Raw genomic sequence first — 14402 nt, 5'->3', positions numbered from 1 at the left:
CATTTTAAGTTGTGTATAATCGTCCTCATTAAGGTGATTCGAATCTCAATTGAATGTGTGAATGTATTGTGTCCCTATTTGGCCTGTGTATTTGTTCTTAGTTGAAGGTGTGTAACTTTGTCTCTTTGGCGCTGTGTATATGTCACGTCTCGAGTTGGCGGTTTAATATCAGACTCATAACCAGTGGAATTTTCAGTTAAGAAAACATGCAAATGAGTTCCCTAACTACTAATGAACATCTCAATGTTTGGTTGCTGTAAATGCAATGGTAATATGTGTACTCATTTGACGGTAGTTTGACAGATGTCCTCAATTAAATGCGAATGTACCTATGTGTGTGTGTGTGTGTGCGCGCATGCGTGCTTGTGTGTGTACACTGTTACTAGTGTTAGCTTAATAAACAATAATGGTTGTATGTGTGTAACGATTCAGTATTGTATTTTTAAGACGTGTTTATTATATATATATGTTATTGTTACCACTTTACAGTTAACTTACTAAATATATGCAATAGCAATAACTTTGTTGTTTGTTTTATCTCAAAGCCACCTCTAGCATCGTAACGCCTTATTTTGATGATGACGACATACCTAAAGAAAAAGACAAATGAAACATTTTTCAAATGGAATTAAGTTTAATGAAGATAACATAATACTATAGTAAACAATATCCCTTGATTATATAGAGTATTGACCAACATATTTACAACAATTTATTCAAATTATAAATGAGGCCGAAAAAGCCTGTTACCACTGGGGGCTGACGAGGTCAAAGCGTAGCCCGTTTCTCTATGACGTTGGATTTTACTACGAAACATTGTGTCAATAAACTACTTAATCAGACGAGTTTAATCTTTTCTGGTATTTATGGATAAGAGAACGGAACATCCAGTAATAGTAGGTACTTATTTTCAATAACAAACAAATTACAAATGAGCGTAGGTGCAACCTTTACATTGATTTTGAGCTAAAATCGAAATATTTTGATTTGAAGTAATGCATAAGATGGTTATTCTATTAGCCAATTATAGTAACTTAACTTAAATGAAACTACATGTTACTTGGATAAACTGTACATTAAACATTTTAAAGTACAAACCAGGTTACGAACATATATTTTACTTATTCAAATGCTTTGTTTCAAAGGCAATTACAAGTTGCTTTATGTATAGGTTTCGAGTATGTATAGAGTATGTATTGATTGTGTAACAAACTCCAAATATAATGTATAGGTTACTCATCAAAGTTTCTGTATCCATTTCATGACATAGCACAGTTTTCAGAACCCCATACTGCCATTTTCAAGTACTTTCGCGTTATCGTACTGTCGTCATCGTATTATCACATTGTCATCATCGTACTGTCGCACTGACGCCATCGTATTGTCGCACTGTTGTCATCGTATTATCGCACTATCACATTGTCGCCATCTTACTATCGCACTGTCGCCATCGTTTTGTCGCACTGTCGTCACTGTATTATCCCATTATCGCCATAGGACTAACGCACTATCAAATTTTCAGATTGTCGCCATCGTACTATCTCACTGTCGCCATTGCATTGTCGCACTGTCGTCATCGTATTATCGCACAATTGTATTGTCACTATCGCACTGTTGCCATCGTATTGTCACACTGTCATCATCGTATTATCGCATTGTGGCCATCGTACTATCGCGTTATCGTACTGTTGTCATCGTTTAATCGCACTTCACATTCAAATTGTTATAGATCTGCAATATAATTGAACTGATAAAAACAGTCTGTTGAAAGTGTAACAGGGGCGAAGGTGTTTATTATAAATTTTAACGACCCTTCTATGAAAGAAGTTGGGAAACATTGTAACAACTTTAACAAGAATTTTTCACACTATGATTTAACTCCACTATCAAAGTCGTATCCTGCAAATCCTGTGAATGTGGAGCCTATTTGGTAAAGACCGGCAAATGAAATCTTCAATTAATCAAGTATCATACTTGTGTAATTGCATGCATGCAATATGATTTGATTTCCAGTCAACTCTCATTATCTTGAAATAATAAGGACATAAACAAATAGTTGAAGATATCCGGAATTGGAGATAAACATTGGAGGAAAACTGCAGATGAAAACAGAAAAAGGAAAAACGAAAGTAACCACAATGTAACACGAGGTAAATTTACCGGCCGCAATGTACGCAGTAAACAATAACCTGTGACAGAAACCCACTCCCACACTTTTACAACAATGGACATTGATTAGGCAAATTCGGAGTTGTGTTATTGGTATCCTACTATCCACAGCATACGGCCGTTACAGGTAAAATCATGTATACGAACATGAAATTAATCGCAAAATTAGTTGGCGATAACCGATTTCCAAGAAAATCGCTTTGATATATTCAAAGGAAAATCAAAATCTGTATTAGAAATAGAAGGATCGAAGTTGGGACATGGGATTTACTTTGACATAAGCAGTGTTTATAGATAAGCGAGTTGGAGATTATGAAAATCAACTGTTTTTTATGAAAGAGTACTGTCTCATAAAAACATATCGTTGTTCTCTATCCGAAAGAATGTATAAGGGATTTCACAAGCTGAAGATATGTCATTTATATTGAGACCAACGACATTACGCTCTCGAGTGTACTTTGAAGGGAAGGGTCAAGACTCTCATATATGCTAAGACATTTCAGAACGTCGAACAAGTTCAACTGTCGTCTTATAGATGGAACTTCGATTTTTATCATTTCCTAGTCGTGAATTTAATTATTTAACAACAAGGTGCATTACCATGTGGACTGTGCTGTTCATATCATGGTGCCGTAGTTGAAACCTCCTCCTCAAATGAAACATCCAGCCACGACTCTGTATTTAAACTAGAGCTGTCAGAGGACAGTGCGCTCGACTATTCATGTGCTTGACAGTATAACGTAAGCCATCATGGGGAAATTGTTCATATTCAATAATTTATTAGACAATCTTTCAAAAATAAAAAAGGAAAGTTTTTTTTGGGGGGGGGGAGGAGGTCGGGGCAGGGATTCTGGGTTATTTTTTGGGTGGAATCCATTGTGGTATTCAGGTAAGTGTTGTTTTGTCAAAGTATTAATAAAATCTGATCATAAATAAAGAAGTAAAGGAAGACTCCTTAACATAATTTTCAATATAAGGATTTTTTTCAACAAGAGCACTGATTTGACCTGTGGAAGAAGCTGAAGCTAATACCTTTTCCATTGCCTCATCTGAATTGGTTCGCATGAGCCCAACTGACTGAAACCCAATATTAAGGATTGACATAATTCTTTCCGCTGGATTTTTCCAGCTGTTACAAGGGGGTGTTCTACAAGCAAGTACCATATCATAATCTCCAGTGAGGAATAAGTTGATGAGAGAAATTTGCACTGAGCCATATGTAACCTGTGGTCTGGGCCGCCATCACTATATATGACCACTATGGGTTTCTCTATGTCTAAAACCTGCTGCATTTCAGCAGCGTGCCTATACAGGGAGGATGGTTCAAATGCAGATTCCTTCAAAACTACGAAAACTTTTCCATCATAGAAAGTTTCTTCTATTGAACTGGGGATGTTAACATGTAAGTATACACAGGGGTCATGGAAAATTTCGTGAAGTCGTGATCACATACTTGAAAACTCTTGCCAATAGCAACCAATACTTGTTTGCCCCTTTCAACTGTGGCCACTGAATACCCCGGCTCTCCTATTTTCAATTACAACATTATCTACACAAACTAAGCTACAATAATCTTTATACATTTGTATTTGATACAAAATTCCTTTTCATACCTTAATACAGCAGATGCATAGTGCATATCATCATGTGTTTTCCTGACGACTTTGAATCATGAATTTAACTTTCAACTTGCCAGTGTACCTTACTGAACTCTTGTTGTGACAATTTTTAGGCCAAAATTGAAGTCTTAACCATTGTTTAGATGGCATAGGGGTATTAGAGGGGCATTTCTTAGCTACCTTGTCATAGAAATCTCTCACCTAAAAAGCATCAGAAAAATGAGTAACAGTTTCACCCTCATCTACTACCTTATCATGCCTTCTTTCATCTACAGCTGTCTCGAAACTTGACACAATATGTTTATGACATTCCTGCAACAATAATTCATATTTCTCTAGTCTACCTTCATTATTAACTCTTAAGTCACAAATAAACAATCCCAGAAATTGATAACTCCCGGATTACCGCCCCTGAATAGTCGCGCACGTCTCCAACAGGAACATAAATATATGTTTGAATAGGTCCCTGAACAAAACAAGAAGGCGAAACGATTTTATCGAAAATATTTGAAGATTTAAATAGTTTCTTTTCTCGATCTGATAAGCAAATAATAGTTTGCGTTTTTTTAAAGATCAGTTATTACCTAATTAGTAGAAATAAGGTTCATCTGCATTCATTTAAGAGTAATAAAAATCGGCATGAACAGGGACCTATTTGTAAAGGTCCCTGGCAAAAATAAGGTCTTGATTGTCATTTAACATGTTATTTAAAGGCGACACGTGATATGTTATCTTAATTACAGTATATACACATGTGCAGACATGTGGTGTCACGGGCATACCCATATCGCTTTTAATCCGTAATAAATGAAGCAAAATCACTTATTTTTTCGTGTTTTTATTTTTTAATCGTAAATTTAGACTTTATTACGAAAATTAAATAAAGACACAAGTTTAGGAAATCTAGAGAACACAATTGGAACTATTCAAGTTTATTTAAGGCTCCATATTTTTCTTGTTGAACATGTTAATCGTGAATTTAGATGTTATTAAGAAAATTTAATAAATAATGAAATCAGTTTAGAAAATATTGAGAACAGCCTAAAAAATTTTTGTTCAGACTATAAACGTTGATATAACATGTTTAACGTTATTTAAATAATAATATAAGAAAGTTATAGGCAAAAGCTGGTATGTCCTTTTCAATAAAAAAAGTATGCCATGTTCTGACATCTTACACAGTTTTGGAAATGAATAGCTCCGGTACTTGTTCAGTTAGAATCACAAAATTCATATCCGGCTAGTGATTTTTTTTTATAGCTTGAGAGAGATTTTTAAATAAAAGAAATTTCTAAAAAGCACTTTAGTTTAAGACTCAAAGTGATACATACATTCAGTTTAAAAGTTTGCCTCTACCTGAAATATTACACAGGTTCGCTAATAAATATTTCCGGACCAATTTTAGAATCACAAACTTCATTTCGGCTAAACATTTTTACATTACCTTTAAAATGACACTTACAAAGGAAATATAAATAACGAAATGGAAAATATTTAGACAAACAAAAATATGTACAATTCAATAAAAAAAGTCGGCCTCGGTCTTTAATCTTACACGGTTTCTTATTGAGTATCTCCGGAACTATAGAAGTACGGTAATTTATAAGAAATAATACAGTCTTAACAAAGACAGATATCTACTTTTCAATAAAATTGTCTACCTCGGTCTGAAATCTTTTAAAATTTAGCCAAATAATTTTTTCGGCACTATTTACGCTAAGATCACTACGTTGACTTCAGACTTAAGATATTTCTATAAACTTTATAATTTTCATTGAATAATGTTATTCCATATTAAAAGAAATCATTAAATTTAATACAAAGGCATTACTGAAAGGTATGCTTAAAAAAGCAAACTTGGCCTTAAACATTACGTGTTGTCACTGAATATTGTTGCAGAGACACATTTTATAAATCTATCGTGTACATTTCTTATTCAACTTATATTGATTAACGATGTTTAACAAATCGACACGTGGTTTCATGTTTCAAGTGTTTTCAAACCTACTGTGCGAAGTCATTAAGTTCTGTTTATTGGAATAAAGCGGGTGTACACGATGATTACGCTGTAATCTGCCAAATTCTTCAGTAGCGTGTCATGTGACAGCCAATATGGCGGCGGTCAATTTATCGATTCTGGGATAGTCTATAATCTGGATCTTCCATTTCTAGAATATAAGTAATTTTTTTATCAACTTCACCCTGTTCATAATTTACATTGGCAGAACAATCACCAGTAAGACGTCTGTACGCCTCTCTCAAAAAGCCAGCCTTATCACTCATCTGTTTACCAAACAACCTGTAAAATTCTCTCCTCATAGCCTTGGTATGATACACCGGTAATTGTTTATGTTTTTCTGCTGACAGCTCCATGTTTTTAGCTAGAATTTCACCTTCAGTGTGACTACTGTCTTGTTTCCATAAGAAAACCAAGTGTTCCTTGCTTCTGGTGTAGGTGATTTTACATTTTACTGGCACAACAAGTTTTTTAATGTAGTCAAACCTGCGTCTTGGGTCATCCGGTGCGAAGTCATTCAGACAAACCTTCTCATATGGGTCACTGGCAATCAGAGCGGTATGCAGAGCTTGGTACCTGTAAACAGTATATATTTAAACGTGCAAATGATATCACAAAAAGTATCAAAAAAATATTGTAAATGAAAATATTTCAAGGTGAACAAGAGATGTGTTTGTCAGAAACACAATTCCCCCTTCTGCGCCGCTTTGAAGCCATATATTTGACCTTGAAGGATGACCTTGAGCTTTCACCACTCAAAATGTGCAGCTCCATGCGATACAAATGCATGCCAAATATCAAGTTGCTATCTGAAGCGACATAGAAGTTATGAGCATTTTTCGAAACCTAAAGGCAAAGTGTGACGGAAGGACAGATGGACAGACAGATGGACGGACGGTCTGATCACTATATGCCCTCCTTCGGGGGCATAAAAATGTCATTTTAATTTATACTATGTCAATATTGTCATGTCATCATATGACAGAGTATGCATTGTTTTAATGCCTAGCATACAGTATTTATTTTGTTCAAAAAATTAAACAGTCTATGGTATTTCTGTTCCATTTTAAGATAATAAAATCTTTAAATGAGATCCTATGGAAGAACAGAATGCAACCAAGAAATATACTGTAAACGTATAGAAATTCGTCGGTATGAAATTTCGTGGTTTAATAAAAAACAACTAATTCGTTGACACGTAATTTCGTGGATTTCAAATAAAAAACAACTAATTTGTTGATACGTAACTTTGTGGATTTTAAATTTTCGGGAAAGACTGACCGTCATAATAATTATTAACTTTTATTAAAACAAGCAGAGTTATAACAAAGCATAATATGCTAATCTGTGTTGACAGCAAGACTTGAGGTTAATGTGCACTGAAGCATGAAAGTGTTGCCGATAATTGTCGATTAGAGCAATAAGGCGGCGCACTTGTGGGTCCCTGCTCGCTAACTGCCATCAATGTTGTTTTGACAATATTTGCAATTCTCAGCGCAATCGGTCCCATAGTAGTAACAATTGAGTAATAAGGTCCCAAAAATACACGTGTGAAAAGCGTTATGTCTCTTTTAACTTTAATTTGCATTAATTGACATATGTGATAAATCTGCAAACTGTTAATTTGGTATTTGATATTTTATCTAAACACTCTACTTGTTATTCATACTTTGTAATCATGAACATCGTAGTTCTTATCATACTAAGTAATCATAAACATCTTAGTTCAAACATATATAATTTACGTCAAATGGGTGGAAAATAACCCAAACATTTTCAATTCGGAAATATTTTAATTAGTCAACATATTGTGTAATGTGACCTACTGAAGTATTTTTTTAACTTTTACAAAAAGCAAATATCTCGCATAACAGACAACAAAAGAAAATGTCGGAAATGACAGTTTTCGGATTAAAAAAGTATAAATAATCGTTGGTACTTGAATTCGTGGTTAAGCGGACAAACGAAATCCCCGAAAATTCGTACCACACGAAATTTAATGGTTTTACAGTATAATTTGTAACAAACATTTGTCTCTATATTTACAAATACCTGCTATGTGACCCAGGAGTAATATGATGTTTCTGTGATAAAACTTTGTAGTGTTCTCTGTCGGATGCTAGCTTTGAAACCTTGGTTTCTACGTTACTTTTCTGTTTAACCAGATATTCTAAATAGTTCATAAGTGACTCTCCGAACTTCACCAGTACCTGAAATATTTATGGCATAAAATATTTATTTGAAATTTACTCTCAATTTAAAGTCGAATTTACAAACCCTTTTTAATTTTATTCTGAACATTAATTTTATTTTATTTATTTTGTTGGGTTTAAATGTTGTACTGACAAATTTAGTTCATTATGGCGTGTTCAGCTATCTTGGTGGATGAAGAATCCCTGTACATGAGGATATTATATCACAAGCTAGCACCTGAGTAAAACAACAGACATTTCGCCCCATATTTGAACGTCATAATATAATATAAAAAGTGGATCTATGGAAGCTATGGATCTTGGGCCTCTTCTGTTTCTGCTCTACATTAATGATCTACCTTCATCTGTAAAGTCAAACGTCCCTCTATTTGCGGCTGACTATGTCATGTACAGATCCATAAAAACTTTGGCTGACACTATTCAGTTTCAGAGAGATCTAGATAGTCTATCATTGTGGGAGCTGAAATGGAAGATGTCTTTTAACATAGAAAAATGTCATATCATGCATGTTACGAGAAACTGTAAACCATTAAAAACAGCCTACACTCTTCACAATCAACCTCTGTCTGTTGTAAACCAAGCCACTTATCTTGGCGTTGAAGTAAGCTCAACTTTAAACTGGTCACCTCACGTAAATAAAATTAGTAGTAAAGCAAGCCAGAGCTTAGGATTCTTAAAACGAAACATTCATTCTTCTAAATTGGAAACTAAGGCAGCGGCATATAACAGAATTGTTAGACCATCCTTGGAACATTGCTCTAGTGTGTGGGACCCTTACCATCAGAAAGATATTGATAAAATTGAAAATGTTCAGCGTCAAGCCGCCAGATTTGTAACGAATAATTACAGCAAGACACCACAAATATAATTAAGGATTTGAATTGGAATACCTTGCAATCAAGAAGACAACAAGCAAGACTCATTTTGTTCTATAAAATAGTATATAATCATGTTGATGTCAATCCCCTTCACTATCTCACTCCATACATTAGACACTCACGCCATCACCATCACATGGTATACCAAATACTCCCAAGTACAGCTGATTACCACAAAATTTCTTTCTTTCCAAGAACAGTTGTACAATGGAACACACTTCCATCTTATGTAGTCAGCGCTGATACGATCCCTGGATTTAAATCAGTGATGTCTACATCAGTGTTACTTCCTTAGATCACATGTTTTTGCTTTTATCCTGTTTTTAACTCGACTAATATTCTCACCACATGCACAGTTGTTTATGTACATATTTAAGTCTTAAGGGCTTAAGGTGTTAGGTTTTGCACCTTTTTTTATCACTGTTGATAGGATTTTCCTGAGTGGATTGAGTAACTCCGGTAACCTATCAATCTATTTCTTTTTACCCCCCCACGCATGGCCATAATCTATCAGTATTGAACATAGCCATTATTATAAAAGAAGAAGAAGAAGAAGAAGAAGAAGAAGAAGAAGAAGAAGAAGAAGAAGAAGAAGAAGAAGAAGAAGAAGAAGAAAGAAGCAAAAAATGCCACTGGAAAATATAAACGAGAGCGCCGATGGCGTTGAAAGCATAGTTGCAAGATACAGGGAAGTTGCTGCTGAAGTAAATGTTTAGGTCAAAATATACTAAATAGTTTCCTTATATGTTTCAATGTAAAAGCGACAAATTTGAGCGAAAATAAATACAACATTTTGCAAATAGAGACCCCCATAACCATACCTGTTCTTGGGCATTCTTAGCTGAATCGATTTAAGCAATAAAAAAGATATGTCATGTTCAAACCAAAAAGGAATTGGACTCAAATCAAAATCGACTGTTTTTGCACTTTCTATATTCGTCCATTTTCTAGTGGATTGTAACCTTTTGCAGTACCATTTTTTTACTTTAATCTCTAACTTCATCATATTTCAGGTATTTAATAGTGAACACCTATGCTTACCCTATGAATATCTCCAAACGATAAAACCAGAACAACAGTCTAAAAAGTCAAACATGCCTTTGAGGAAAATATGATGATTTGTTTAGACAGGGACCTATACAGGTCCCTGGTTTAGAAGGTACAGACCTTCATGACTCGATTATTCATGACTCGATTATTTAGTTTATTGTAACCTTAACAATTTCTGACATCACGAGTCGCCTCCCCTGTTGGTTCATGCTACCAAAATGTTCTATTTTTAGAAACGGGAATTCCAAATCGTGACGAATGTGAATGGTTACTAAATGACATAACCATGAAAATAAATACGTAGAATTACATTATTTCACGCATACCATTATGCAACCATCCGTTTTCATTTCCGTCTTGATACATTTACGGCATTCCATTTAATATTTTACAGACATAACACTCGTCCAGAATTTGCGCGAATCCATTAAATTTGATGCCACATTTAAACCGTTAGCTCTACTCGTAACGTAATTTTCTGGCTCAAAGTAAATCATTTTAATTTCAATTAACACATCTCTATTACTTTCAAACTCTACTTCATTAAATCCATACAAAGGCAGGTCAGAATCCATGTCATAAATCAGAAAACATTCATCGTACTCCGCTATTTTTTTTACACAATTACAAAGAATGAAAGTGCTTTATGCCCCACTTCCTGTTTAGAATATGTTAATTTCTATTTATAATTAACCAATGAAATTCTACATATCCTAATGAATTTGACCTCTTCCAGAACAGTAAACGAAGGAAATAGAAAGTAGGTGTGAGATCACTATCAACCAGAACAGAATTGTTTTACGAACAAAATTTGTTTTAGTTTCTTAGAAGGTTTTTTCACGTTAAACGGTCTAAGAAAAATTCACTAAAAACGGTGTCAGTAATATTCTTGGAAGAAAACGTTAGAAAAACGTTTCTAAATAAAAAAAATGTTAGAATTACCATATACTATATTAAATAGATATTTCATCTGATTTTTGATCAGGTAAGGCTTCATAATGGTCAACCGTTCCATGTCGGTTTTCAAAATGTAGCTCTAACAAAAGCATAGTTGCGTAACCGCAACTATGCTAAAAATAAACAGCCAACGCTGTTTGAACTGTTCTTGTTCATGAGTGGAAACGAAAAAGTGTTTCACCACCCACACACCAGTGGCTCAAAGTTTACATTATAACAAAATTGATTTAAATTGGTAAAAATAAAATACACTACCACTTCAAAATACATTTTATATAGATCTACCTGACAGACAGAAGTCCATATTTCACATATCCTCCTAGAGCAGCAGCAAAGTCGTAGCATGGTTTCTTCAAATTTGTTTTGTCCACCTTTTTACGCTTCCTATCAACAGGCTTGTAGTAGTTTTGAAAATGTGCAAGCTTATCTGGAACACCACAAGCTCTCCCTGCTAAGATGTCATGATAACCGTCAATATACCATAGAATTTCAGAGAGACAGTTGGGGCATTAACGGACATAAATCCTATCTTTCAGTCATGTAAGAATGTCATTAAAAAGTCTGGCTTTTGCATTAATTGGTGCCTTGTCTGGTGGCAAGTGTTTTGCCTTGTTGGCTTCTGACATGGTTGTCGGCTCTTTCGGCCCCGGTTTTTTCAGGCTCTTTCGGCCCCAATTTCAGGCTCTTTCGGCCCAGGTACCAGGCTTTTTCGGCCCCATTTTTTATTTTATTAAGTTTAGTTTATTTTATTAATAATGCAATTACATCATCATAATAATCATCATATGAATATTAATCATCATCACTCATCATAAGAGTCACAATCATCAGCATAATAATAATGATCATCAAAATTATCATCATCATAATAATCAGCATAAGAAACATCAGCATTTAAATCATCATCATTACAATTATCAGCATAAATACACCATAGTCTGCAGCAGCATAATAATCTTCAGCATCAAAAGAATCACTCTAATAATAATCATCATCATCATTATAATTGCATAATTTATTTGTAACTTAATAATAACAGCATATTCATCATCATAATAATAATAATATTCATCATAATTATCATCAACGTAACGTGATAATCATCATCATGTGGTGATAGGTTTATATATCCCAGCATTATCATCATCATCATCATCATCATCAAGAGACGACGATTCAGAAGGCATGTGTACGTCTCCCCGATCTTGGTGAGGAAATCCTCGGTGGTCAGTTCCCGCTGGTCGTATTCTTCCCATAGCTGCCCATTTTCTAAGTTTAGGCTGATGTTTAGGCTGATGTCAGGCGTTGTAGGGCGGTTGCGGCAGTCATTGCAGATGAAGGTAAGAACAATATTCCCCCTCTTTGCACTAAAATATTCTGTCGCGGATATGCCTACAAAGTGTTTGCAAAGTTCGTCATAAATTTACAACATAACCTAATTGATTAATAACTAACTTGACGATGTTCACACATCGTTAATGCATTAAACAGATGTTGTTTTCTTTAATTCAATCATTATCGAATGAAGCCATTGTCTAGCACACTCGCACCTATGCCCGGTTTTATGATCTTTATCAGGTTGTTAAATACATGTGTGGTGTGTATTCGGGTTAACAGGTAACAAAAAATGTAGATTTAAGTTGATAAATCAGTAAACTTTGAACTGACAATGAACTGACAATAAAATAAATTTAAAAAAATTGCAAATTATAACCATGACAATAAAATAAATTTAAAATTTTGAAAATTAGACCCATGCTCAGTCTTACTTAGGAAAATAATTTATTTGTCGATAATCTTAGCTAGTCAGTTGGCATTGACACTTACCTGTATTGCATCATCATCTTAATGTTTTATAAAATCAAAATTATGAAAAATATAAATATGGATGAGACTATAATAATAAAATCCATATCATAATTCATTAATTAATGCGACTCCGTCTTTCATTATTGAGTGAAGCCATTGAATAGCACCCGCACCTATGCCCGGTTTTATGACCTTTATCAGGTTGTAAAATACATGTGTCTAACCAGATTAACATATTGTAATAAGGCAGTTAGATTAATTCACGTTTGCATTAAATGTCTCAGTTCTCATTTGAAAGCATTTTTACAATGTTTTGCGAGAGAATTTTAACTTTTATTGTTAGTATTTGAATAAACACTTAGGTACCTGTATTGCAGGTGCGATGCTGCCATTTGTCGCAAACGTCACATGTGATACCATGCTGCAGCGAGCGAACATCATTCTTACACACTAAACACTTGTCCTCCTCCATCACAAATTCACAATCACAAACACTAACACTTACAAATTTATTTACGATTAACACAAGTAACATCCAATATCATACCAAATTTCACAGCACAATTATAGAACTAGTAACCAAAGTATAACATAGACAGCAAAATGATTTATGATACCAATTAACACATTAATAGCACTTTTATACGTTTTTGCATTAATTTCGTTAAGAATTGCTAAATAACCGACAAAAAAACAACAATGGAACATACCAAACAAATACTCATCATTTACACCTTTAATCAAACGCAATATTTAACAAACAAACCGACATTCGATGCAATTAAAAGCCGGCACAATTTAACAATTAAAACAATTACATACATTGGTAACAGTTTGTAAAACAATAACGGTTTTTAAAATTTCATTTTAATATCAATAATCAAAAGCAATACAAAGGAACAAACCGACAACACAATATATATCATTTTGAACACCTTAATTCAATCATACACCCTGGTTAATAGGTGTAATAAAATATGGGGCCGAATGAGCCTGGACGATTTGGGGCCGAATAAGCTTGGGGCCGAAAAAGCCTGAAATTTCGGACTGGGCCGAAAGAGCTTGGGGCCGAAAGAGCCTGCTACCTCTGACATTAGCAAAGTGAAAGCATGTTTTCTTTCCAATGTACCTAGTGGAGATTTATAGGAAGTTTCAGGGGTGTCCCCAATACTAAAGTCTATAAAATTTCCAAGACAGCCGACTGCTTGACTAACTGTCACATCCGGTGAAACCTGTGTCAAGTCTAATTTGTTTCGGCCGACGAAGGCACAGACGATTTTCTGCCTTTTTATTCTGGTGGTCAACTTTCAACGATGGGGCTTGATCATACGAACCGCCTATGAACTGATCGTAACGGTCCGCGAGAGTGTAATTTTCGGCACACTTTGACAGCCCGTACCAATCTTTAACGGTTTTAACGCCGTTTCTACATCTTCAAACAAGAAACATTTTGTTGTTGTTCACTAAAATTTCAGACGACGCTCGTGCGCAGTTAAAAATCAATAAGCGTCTCGGAGACATTGAGTTACCGATTCGCACTTCGCCATTTTCGTACTTTCAGCCGTTTCGTCCTCAGTATTTTACGGATTTTTTTTGAAAATAAAAAAAACGTTCGGGCGGGACGATTTTGAGGGACGGACGGTGACGAGAATCTATGAATTTATTTTCTATGGCCTAATAGTGTGGCAAA

Source organism: Dreissena polymorpha, chromosome 1, assembly GCF_020536995.1.
Source record: "Dreissena polymorpha isolate Duluth1 chromosome 1, UMN_Dpol_1.0, whole genome shotgun sequence".
Lineage (NCBI taxonomy): Eukaryota > Metazoa > Mollusca > Bivalvia > Myida > Dreissenidae > Dreissena > Dreissena polymorpha.
The sequence above is the reverse complement of the archived record's forward strand: the minus strand, read 5'-3'. Positions refer to the sequence as shown.